Source organism: Hoplias malabaricus, chromosome 18 (genome assembly GCF_029633855.1).
Source record: "Hoplias malabaricus isolate fHopMal1 chromosome 18, fHopMal1.hap1, whole genome shotgun sequence".
In the NCBI taxonomy this organism is placed as follows: Eukaryota; Metazoa; Chordata; class Actinopteri; order Characiformes; family Erythrinidae; genus Hoplias; species Hoplias malabaricus.
In genome coordinates this window covers 2507942-2520068 of record NC_089817.1, presented here as the reverse complement: position 1 = coordinate 2520068, position 12127 = coordinate 2507942, and the positions used below count along the sequence as shown (strand labels likewise).

Here is a 12127-nt window from a genome sequence, read left to right as displayed (position 1 = left end):
AGTCACCCGGAGGAAACCCACGCAGACACAGGGAGAAAACACCACACTCCTCACAGGCAGTCACCCGGAGGAAACCCACCCAGACACAGGGACAACACACCACACTCCTCACAGACAGTCACCCGGAGGAAACCCACGCAGACACAGGGACAACACACCACACTCCTCACAGACAGTCACCCGGAGGAAACCCACGCAGACACAGGGAGAACACACCACACTCCTCACAGACAATGACCGAGGAGACGATCCCATCCAGGACCCCGAGCCCTTACTGCTGTGGGAGCAAACTATGTGTAAACAAATATATATCAGTTACTTTACATACTTTACATGTGTTTTTTTTCTGTGATTATAACGAATTAACACACAGTACAGATATGTCATTTATAATATTTTTTATTATATTTATTTTCAAAAATTATTATTTTTTTCAAATATTAATGATTAATTCATTTTAAAAGTATTTTTAACATTTATTAATATATATATATAAAAACAGTAAAAAATATGTACTTGATGTAAATAAGAGAACATCTTGTAAATGGGGACAAATTAAAACATTGTGGCCACAAATTGTGCAGAATATTAAAAAAATGAGGGAGCAACTTGTAAACTTTATTGCAAAAAAATATGCAAACTGTGGGAACACATTCAGGAATCGTGGCCAAAAATGATGAAATTGTTTATTCATAAAATAATCTTACACCCAGTGCTTCATAAACACATCAGACCCGACTGAATGACTCTGTACTACAGCGGTGCCCTGGGAAATCGTGTATTTGTCCTTTAATGGTTCAAAGCCGGTTTAAAGCCCTCTGTGTCTTTAAGGCACATTCCTCTCAGAGCGAACACGCCACCGGGAAACTCGAATCATTTCCCAAATCATTACCAAACATCCTTTTCCGCACAGTCCTCCACTCCACTGTGGATCAGCTCAGAAAACCGGGCAAAAACAGACATTTAACTCCGGAAAACCCCCAACTTTCTCTTCCTGCCTCCTCTCCTCAGTAAAGAGTCTAGAGGTGAGTCGACTCTTTCAGAACTTATTTTCTTTATCACTCACACTTTGTTCATCATGCGTTGTGTTTATTTAAATCTAAAACTGCGCTGAAATGTGAGTTATTTATTGGAATGGTCCGTTCCACCTTAAATAGGGCTTTAAATGTTGCACGGTTTAAGGTGGATCTGTCAGTTACAGAATGAACCCCAAGTTTGGATTTCATATTTACACCGTTACTTTTTAACAGTTTTGTCTGGTTTTAAATAATTAATATTTAAATCATGGTTTAGTTTATTTTTCTCCTCTGCTTTTGGAAATTAATTAATGATAATTTTATTGGAAGTTTCAGGGGCGAGTCTTGGTTGTTTTTGAAGAGTTTATTTTGAAATTTAAATATTGTCAGTTTTGTTTCTGTGTTCAGTTGAAGATTTTAACGTGGATTTTATCGAAATTGATCGCTGTTTCGTTTGTAATTAATGTATTAATGTAGATTCTGATCATTGTTTGAGGGGTTTTTCTGTTTAAAATGTCAACTTGAAGTTTTGTGATTTTTTTAAACGTTTTTTTATTTGACACTCTTTTAATATTTCAATGTTTAATTCAAGTTATTTCAAGCTGATGTTTTATTGATCCCTTTATTTGCAGCATTTATTCATTTATTCATTATTTATTTGTGAATGAATTGATATAGTTTTGCATAATTTTTAAGTAAAAACAGTGAAACATATGATTAATTTTATAAATGTGATGTGTATCCTCTGAATTTTAAAGATTTATGAATTTAAATTTCAAAATTCATCAGTCGCTTCACCACAGGAGCTGTTAGCATGTCGGCTAAGTCTTATATAGTCTACTTTATGATTTATTTATTTTAAATTTATAACATTTATAACATTTAAATGTCGTAAATTCATATATTTACTGGTTTATTTCGCTTAATAACATTGGTTTTGAGACATAATCTGAGCTAATTTGAGATAAATTAATGTAAAATTATTTAAAATCAACCCAATAAAGTTAATATTTAAAATTAAACATGTAATGTCAACACAGTAATATGTGGACATTTTATACTCTGTGCTCTTTCAAGTTTGAACTATTTTCTTTTATTTTCCGAAAACCATGGTAAACAATAACCACGCCCCCTTTCCCTAAAATACCACGGTAAACAATAACCACGCCCCCTTTCCCTAAAATACCACGGTAAACAATAACCACGCCCCCTTTCCCTAAAATACCACAGTAAACAATAACCACGCCCCCTTTCCCTAAAACACCACGGTAATCAATAACCATGCCCCCTTTCCCTAAAACACCACGGTAAACAATAACCACGCCCCCTTTCCCTAAAACACCACGGTAAACAATAACCACGCCCCCTTTCCCTAAAATACCACGGTAAACAATAACCACGCCCCCTTTCCCTAAAACACCACGGTAAACAATAACCACGCCCCCTTTCCCTAAAATACCACGGTAAACAATAACCACGCCCCCTTTCCCTAAAATACCACGGTAATCAATAACCACGCCCCCTTTCCCTAAAATACCACGGTAAACAATAACCACGCCCCCTTTCCCTAAAACACCACGGTAAACAATAACCACGCCTCCTTTCCCTAAAACACCACGGTAAACAATCACACAGTCCAAACACACATTGGTGGGTGGGGTGACTGTGAAACTATCCACAAGTGTGTGTGAATTTGTCCACAGGTGTGTGTGTGTGTGTGTGACTGGGTGAGTGTGTTGTTGTCCACAGGTGTGTGTGTGAGTGACTGGGTGAGTGTGTGATGTTGTCCACAGGTGTGTGAGTAACTGGGTGAGTGTGTGGTGTTGTCCACAGGTGTGTGTGAGAGTGACTGGGTGAGTGTGTGGTGTTGTCCACAGGTGTGTGTGAGAGTGACTGGGTGAATGTGTGGTGTTGTCCACAGGTGTGTGTGAGAGTGACTGGGTGAGTGTGTGGTGTTGTCCACAGGTGTGTGTGTGTGAGTGACTGGGTGAGTGTGTGGTGTTGTCCACAGGTGTGTGTGTGAGTGACTGGGTGAGTGTGTGATGTTGTCTACAGGTGTGTGTGTGTGTGTGAGTGATTGGGTGAGTGTGTGGTGTTGTCCACAGGTGTGTGTGTGAGTGACTGGGTGAGTGTGTGATGTTGTCCACAGGTGTGTGTGAGAGTGATTGGGTGAGTGTGTGACGTTGTCCACAGGTGTGTGTGTGTGTGAGTGATTGTGTGAGTGTGTGATGTTGTCCACAGGTGTGAGTGTGTGTGTGAGTGACTGGCTGAGTGTGTGATGTTGTCCACAGGTGTGTATGTGTGAGTGACTGGGTGAGTGTGTGATGTTGTCCACAGGTGTGTGTGTGTGAGTGATTGTGTGAGTGTGTGATGTTGTCCACAGGTGTGTGTGAGTGAATAAATGAATACGTGAATGTGATCCATATTTTCATAGAACTCCATGTGTCTTTTTTACTGACTTTCATTAGTTTTATGTTTGGGTTGTGATTTTAAAGCCAGCTGTGTTTCACTTGGACAAACACAGCCCTCTTTGTTTCCACCTGTTTACCCTCCTGCTTTATTCTGAGCGCAGTTTTCTACTTAGTTCCTAAAAAAGGCTCCTGAAGGCAGTAGGCAGGTCTTTTAAAAACAGCCCGAGGCTCGACTGTGTGGGTTTAACTCTCGGGCCGTTTATAGTCGTCCTGCGTCTGGCTCCGGTTTAGTTTCAGACGCTGTTTACATTCGGAACGTCTGAGTTATGACCCAAACTTTCACCTGAACTGAGCCCTGCTTTTCTCCCAGCACTTTACACACACACACACACACACACACACACACTCCAGAGAACAACACTCTCCAATCCCAGAGAGAGAGAGAGAGAGAGAGAGCGCAGCAGCACTCAGTAGAGTCTCATTCCCTCACTTGAAGATGAAAACATGAACCGTGGAGATCTGCTGAGTGTGTGTTTGGGAGAGTTTCAGAGTGTGTCGGATGTTCTGTTAAATAAGTTCACAGCTGTCACACCCTGAGAGAAGAGTCCCACACCCAACTAAACCAGTGACACACTCGGAGAGAACAGAGAGAGAGAGAGAGAGAGAGAGAGAAAACAGAGAGAGAGAGAACAGAGAACACAGAGAGAGATAGAACAGAGAGAGAGAAAAAGAAAACACACACACAGAGAGAGAAAGAAAACAGAGAGAACAGGTTGAGAGGAGAGAGAGAGAGAGTGAGACAGAACAGAGTGAGACTGAAACATTCCTGTGAGGCTTACCCTTCACAGTAGAATCAGAGAAAGTCTGAAGAAAGTAAACCGCGCTGTGGCCTCCCTCCAGTGACGTGATAAAGCTGATATCAGTGTGTTCACGTTTACTGTATGTTATTAATATCGATAAACACTAAAGGTCTACAGCCATGTAAACAGCCCAGTAATAACTTTATTTACATTCACTGCTCACTTCCTGCTGTTTCCTGACCATATATGGAAACGCATCTGTTTTTAAAGTCAGTGAAGTATTTGTGATGTCACAAAACAAACATATTTAGGATGTTGCCACCAATCCTGACCCTGGCTATCCAGCGTTTAGCCCCGCCCCCTCACGCTGAAGATATAAGGAGTGTTTCAGCCGGGACTCTGCGGTTCATTTCTACTGTTAATGAATTTGAACAATTATTAAAACTCGGGTTTACTCCTGCACTTTTTTGGAAGGCACTGGAACTGCAGTATTTTTTTGAGTAAGTTGACTTTATCTTTGGGAAGTGGTCTTTGTTTAAAGGATGCTACACTCTACAGAGAACATATTCACTACTGAATATTACACTAAAGCCCAGGATTCATCTGAACCAGGAACCACACACACACACACACACACACACACACACCCATCGCTGCCCCCTCTCTGAAAGCCCCTCAGTGTCCTCCCACTGTCCAGAGGCTGCTTTTCCTCAGAAACACTGCTGCGATTGAGACTCTTCAGTAACGTACTGTTCCTTTAAAGAGTCAGAGTTCTCTCAGCGCTCAGGAACCTCGAGAACTCACGCTTGCGAGACTCTTGCATCATATCAGAGACTTTATTCGAAGTTATTTCCATGCTGTTGGCTCTGAGAGAAGGACGAGGTCATCTCCACCCACGCTGAGACAGAACGGAGATGTGTGGATGGAGGAGAGGGAGGAACTCGCGGGAAAAGGAAAACTCACAGAGAGGAAAAAAGTAGCAACAAGGAACAGACGAGTCGTAATAAAGCAATGAATACAGAGAGATAAAGGAGACAATACAGAGAAATAAGGCAGGAAATACAGAGAGATCAAAGATGAACAACAGATATTAAGGAGACTACTGAGATATTAAGGAAACACTACTGAGATATTTAGGAGATGCTACGGAGTATTAAGGAAACACTACTGAGATATTAAGGAGATGCTACAGAAGTATTTAGGAGACTCTGAGGAGGTATTAAAGAGACACTACTGAGACATTAAGAGGACAGTATAGTGATATTTAGGAGATACTACTAAGATGTTAAGGAGACAGTACAGAGATAAGGAGACACTATTGAGATATTTAAGAGACACTACCAAGATGTAAAAGAGATTCTGCCGAGATATTAAGGAGACACTACTGTGATATTTAGGAGATGCTAAGGAGGTATTAAGGAGACACTATTGAGATATTAAGGAGGTATTGAGCTCTAGTGTTGTGTATGTGAACGTTCAAAAAGCAGAAATAAAAGAATGTGTTAAACTTCAGGGAAGTGCTGTTTGAGAGAGTTCTCTGTAGAGATCATTTTAATTTAAGGGTTGTTTAAACACTCCCTGCTCCTGCTCTCACGCTGTAGCGCCACCATGTGGGAGGTGGTGGGCAGTGACGTGTGTAATGTGTGTCTCGAGGTCCGGAGGAAGTTGTGTGTGGAGACAATGTAAACACAGGGATGTTTCCCAGACTCAGATCAACTCACGGCTCTGTGATTCTGAATGGAGACAAATCTGTGTCTCCTCGCATTCACTGCTCATTCTCAGTGTTTCTCAGATTCTCTGTTTCTCTCTGCTCTGGGTTAATGTGTCTTCTTCAGTGTTTCTCGGTTTGTGTCTCTTTTGTTTCTCTGTATTTCTCTGTGGTTGTCTGTCTCTCTCTGTTTCTCTGTAATTCTCAGTTTCTGTCTCTTTTGTTTCTCTGTATTTCTCAGTGGTTGTCTGTCTCTCTCTGTTTCTCTGTGATTCTCGGTTTCTGTCTCTTTTGTTTCTCTGTATTTCTCTGTGGTTGTCTGTGTCTCTCTGTTTCTCTGTGATTCTCAGTTTCTGTCTCTTTTGTTTCTCTGTGGTTGTCTGTGTCTCTCTGTTACTCTGTGATTCTCAGTTTCTGTCTCTTTTGTTTCTCTGTATTTCTCTGTGGTTGTCTGTGTCTCTCTGATTCTCAGTTTCTGTCTCTTTTGTTTCTCTGTATTTCTCTGTGGTTTTCTGTGTCTCTCTGTTTCTCTGTGATACTCAGTTTCTGTCTCTTGTTTCTCTGCATTTCTCTATGGTTGTCTGTGTCTCTCTGTTTCTCTGTGATACTCAGTTTCTGTCTCTTGTTTCTCTGTATTTCTCTATGGTTGTCTGTGTCTCTCTGTTTCTCTGTGATACTCAGTTTCTGTCTCTTGTTTCTCTGTATTTCTCTATGGTTGTCTGTGTCTCTCTGTTTCTCTGTGATACTCAGTTTCTGTCTCTTGTTTCTCTGTATTTCTCTATGGTTGTCTGCGTCTCTCTGTTTCTCTGTGATTCTCAGTTTCTGTCTCTTGTTTCTCTGTATTTCTCTGTGGTTGTCTGTGTCTCTCTGTTTCTCTGTGATTCTCAGTTTCTGTCTCTTTTGTTTCTCTGTATTTCTCTGTGGTTTTCTGTGTCTCTCTGTTTCTCTGTGATACTCAGTTTCTGTCTCTTGTTTCTCTGTATTTCTCTATGGTTGTCTGTGTCTCTGTTTCTCTGTGATACTCAGTTTCTGTCTCTTGTTTCTCTGTATTTCTCTATGGTTGTCTGTGTCTCTCTGTTTCTCTGTGATACTCAGTTTCTGTCTCTTGTTTCTCTGTATTTCTCTATGGTTGTTTGTGTCTCTCTGTTTCTCTGTGATTCTCAGTTTCTGTCTCTTGTTTCTCTGTATTTCTCTATGGTTGTTTGTGTCTCTCTGTTTCTCTGTGATTCTCAGTTTCTGTCTCTTGTTTCTCTGTATTTCTCTATGGTTGTTTGTGTCTCTCTGTTTCTCTGTGATTCTCAGTTTCTGTCTCTTGTTTCTCTGTATTTCTCTATGGTTGTCTGTGTCTCTCTGTTTCTCTGTTTTTCTCCCTGCGTCTCTCTCTGTGACTCTGAGAGGAGTGTTTGGAAACTGTAGTTCTCCACAGAACCATTCAGCACCAGCCTCTGACCTCACTGAGGATGTAGCCATCAGATCCTCACAGCAATGTTCCAGTGCCTGCTGTGAAGCTGCTCCAAGGAGAGCAGAGACAGCTCCTGATGTGAAGAGGAGGCGCTCTCGGGGCCTGTTGTGGTTTAGAGAAGGCAAGTGGAGTGGAGCTTGCTGCACCTCCTCTGAGTGACCACCGGGTGGCAGTGTCCACACTCCGAGCCGAATGAGTGCCACTCTCTTCAGGTTTAACCCTTTCCTGGGTCTCAGTGCAGTTCTGCCTGGGACCCCAACTCCTGAGGGATCATGGGAGAGTGATGATGCAGTGATATCATACACCTCCTGATCTTTTAAAGGGGAACTTCACATTTTTATCAAATTTAATTAAATTAAACAGTAAAATGTATATATACAGAGAGAGAACAGAGCAGAGAGAGAGAGACCGTGAGACAGAGAGAGAACAGAGCAGAGAGAGAGAGAGAGCGATAATATAATAATAAGATTCAGAGAATAAAGTCAGAATTCTGAGAAAAATCTCATTCTGATTTCTCTCATCCTCTCTCTGTCTCTCTCTCTGCTCTGTTCTCTCTCTCTCTCTCTCTGTCTCTCTCTCTCTCTCTCTCTCTGTCTCTCTCTGGTGTATTGATAGGTTATTGATTGTTGGTGTTTGTGTTGATTGAAGCTGAACGCTGGTGTTTACAGTAAGAAGAATTTATCATTTACTAAAGTAAACAAACACATGCACTTTTAAAGATAACGGTGCTACAAAGGGTTCTTTGAGAGATGCTGGAGAAAAACAACATTTGGTTCTCCATAAAGAACCATTTTTGCTAATAACCTTTAAATGGGTAAAGAACCTTAAGATCGAGGGGTCTCTTAAAGCAACACGGTTCTCTATGGAACCAAATGTGGTTCTTCTGTGGCATCTCTCAAAGAACCCTTTGTAGCAGCTTTATGTCTAAGAGTGTACGTCCAAACAAACAAACAAACAAACAACATCACCATGTGTTCAGCCTGTGTCTCCTGAGTCAGGGTTAAATCCAGAAACTTCTGCACATTTTCCTCCTAAAAAAGCAACAATGGTTCAGTTCTGTTATTGAATCCAAACAGTGAGATTTACAGGAATAGTCCCTAATCCCGACTCCTAATCCTAATCTCAGATGTAGTTTATAAGAGTGGTTAATTCTGTAGAAATTCTGTAGAGACAGAGAGCTGGTGTTAGAAATCACCCTCCCAAAAAACCCCAGCCCTTCCTTCAGCCCTCTTCACAAAGACACATCACCATACAGCGCCGGACTACAGCTGGAGGAGTCTCTCAGAGAAAGAGTGCGATGCCTTTAATGTGTGAATCTGGAGTCCACCAACACACACACTGTGCACTGCCTGAGTCCGAAAACGAGAAAACACGGGTTTAAACGAGCCGTTCTGATTCTGCTCCGCTTCTGACGTCAAGTACAGAGACTTTAGAATGGCCCCGCCCCCTCGTCTGAGTCTGTCCAATCACAGCGCTGGACCCGTGTTTATGTGAGAGCGCAAAGACGAGGTTAAACTCAGCAAAACAGACACAACGAGCGCGGAGAAATAAGAGCACTGAGTAAAAACGGAGAAGAAAGAGAACAGAGTGAAAACGGCTAAAAACCAGAGCTTCTGCTCCTCGCTCCTCACTGCTGTGCGCTCGGGGTCGGGGTGAACAGCGAGCGGCTCATTATCATTTAAAGGAACAGGTGCTGAAAGCGGGCGTTCTGAACAGGGGCTGTTTACACAGGGGGAGAACACTGCTGTGGGGCTCGTGGGGTTTGGACCAAAGCGGGTCACACGTTTCATTAAGAAACAGAACTGTGTTCCACTAGAGAAAGTTAAAGAAAGCTAGGCTTGAGTTAGGCTTGTAATTCAGAGTTTAAACTAAGTCTGAGAGCTGTGGTAAAAGCCGTTAGAACCAGTTTTGAGTCCAGGTTCCTCTCCTCATTCCTCTGATGATACGCAGGGCTTTGTTTGAACCCCTCCCTGTTTATCTGCATGTTTTTGCATGTTCCACTGCTCTGATCTGATAAGGCCCTCCCTGCCCCTTTCAGACACCTGATCATCCACCTGCCGCCCTTTTACAGCACGGTCCTCTCCACAGGCCACAGCTCTGTTTACTGCCGTCTGAACTGAGGCCTAGGACGAAGAAGAAGAAGAAGAAACACCTTTAGAGGTGGGTAAGAAACCATGCCACTCCATCTCCTTTGGTTTCAAGGCAGTGCTGTACAAGTGAAGTACACTCCTTCACTGTAGGGGGAGCCCAGGAGCAGAAATACCAGATCTTACATAGTGTTTCTTTAAAGCAGCTTCACATGAGTCTCAGATCAACACTGACACTCTTCCAGTGCTAAGTGTGGGCTCGAGGGGTGTACAGCCCCCAGCACTGGGCTGTGGAGCAGTGGATCTGCGTTCTCTGGAGGGAAGGGGCTGGCTGTATGCCATCAGACCCTCGCAGCAATGTGAAGCTGCAGGACCAGGTTAGAATCACGGTGGACACACGTTAACGAGCCGCAGACATTCGACCCACATTTGGAGGTGGAACAATGAGCTTTAATTAGAGGTTCTCCAGAGGAACCCGGTTCCCCAGGGTTCTGCTTCTATTCCTCCACCCGAGGGGAGGGGCTTACAGGGAGGCTCTGACCTTTGACCCTGGTCATGTGGCAGGATTTTTTATATGCAGAGATGAAGCTGATTGGTTCAGATTATTGAATAATTGAGGAACACATACACACATACAGACACACACATACAGACACACACACACACACTCATACACACATACATTCACACACACACACGCCCACACACATACACACTCATACAGACACACATGCATTCTCTCTCTCACACACACACACACACACACACACACACATACATTCACACACACACACACACACACACACTCTCATGCATACACACAAACACACACACCCACACACCCACCCACACCCACACACTCATACAGACACACATGCATTCTCACACACACACAAATGTGCACAAATACACACACATGCCTCCATACACACTTGTTTAGACACACACACACTCATACACACTCATACACACATACATACACACACACACTCATACACACATACATTCACACACACACACACTCATACACACATACATTCACACACACACACACACACTTATACACACATACATTCACACACATACACTCATAAACACATACATACACACATACACTCATACACACATACATACACACATACACTCATACACACATACATACACACACACACACTCATACACACATACATTCACACACACACACACACACTTATACACACATACATTCACACACATACACTCATAAACACATACATACACACATACACTCATACACACATACATACACACACACACTCATACACACATACATTCACACACACACACTCATACACACATACATTCACACACACACACACTTATACACACATACATTCACACACACACACACACTTATACACACACACACTCATACACACACACACACACACATACATTCACTCACACACACACACACACACACTCATACACACACACACACTCATACACACATACATTCACACACACACACACCCACACGCCCACACACATACACACTCATACATACACACACTCATACAGACACACATGCATTCTCTCTCTCACACACACACATACACACACATACATTCACACATACACACACTCTCATGCATACACATACACACTCACACACACATACATTCACTCACACACACACTCATACACACACACATACATTCACACACACACACGCCCACACACACACACACACACACACACACATACATTCACACATACACACACACACACTCTCATGCATACACACACACACACACATACATTCACACATACACACACTCTCATGCATACACACACACACACACCCACACGCCCACACACATACACACTCATACATACACACACATGCATTCTCTCTCTCACACACACACACACACACACTCTCATGCATACACACACACACACACATACATTCACACACACACACACACACATATATATATAAACAAAACAACCTAACACAACTCCAGAGAAACACACTCGAATATCTCAGCAGTCTGTGAAGTGGTGTGTGTGTGTGTGTGAAAATGAGAGAGAGAGAGAGAGAATTAAAGTAGGTGGGATTATCTGGTGTGTGTGTTCAAGGTGGGCGGGGCTAGTGGAGGTGTGTGTGTAAGAAACTGGCTGATTTCCAGGTGCTGAGACTTTCTGTGCTGTGTCACTGCTGCTGTGGACTCCAGCCGCAGACACACACTCACACACTTTCTCTCTAAAACACAGAGACACACACACACACACACACACACACACACAGAATCATGGGGGGCTCTCTGTCCCTGAACAAGAAGCCCACTGAGGCCGTGACCTCTGAGACGGAAAGGAGCAGCACTCTGTAAGTTCCAGTGTTTCTTTAAAATGCGACATAAAACCCTCAACAACTTATTAATGACGTCATACTGTTTATATAGTGTTTATAAACGGACCTGTGTGACCTGTTATTACACTGTTGCTCAGGTGTGGCGTGTTTATGGCCCTGTTGTGTTCAGTTGGAGTGTTTATAACTGTGTTCTCAGGGCTTTTAGTTGCCGTCTTCTTCTTCCTCTTCTTCTAAATATAAAACAACCTGGTCATTTACATCCTTTCAGACCTCGTACTGTTTGTGTG

The 12127-nt window shown here is 42.7% G+C and overlaps 1 protein-coding gene across 2 annotated transcripts in view; it reads left to right on the top strand.

Annotated features, from left to right (window-relative positions):
- Positions 1–873: 873 nt before the first annotated feature.
- The window catches only part of tacc1 (transforming, acidic coiled-coil containing protein 1), a 44820-nt gene continuing 33566 nt past the window's right edge, over positions 874–12127 (top strand). For both annotated transcript variants that reach the window (XM_066650700.1, XM_066650699.1), the window contains exons 1-2: positions 874–1025; positions 9436–9557. The gene's annotated coding sequence lies outside the window, so the exon portion shown is untranslated. The remainder of the gene's footprint in view (positions 1026–9435; positions 9558–12127) is intronic.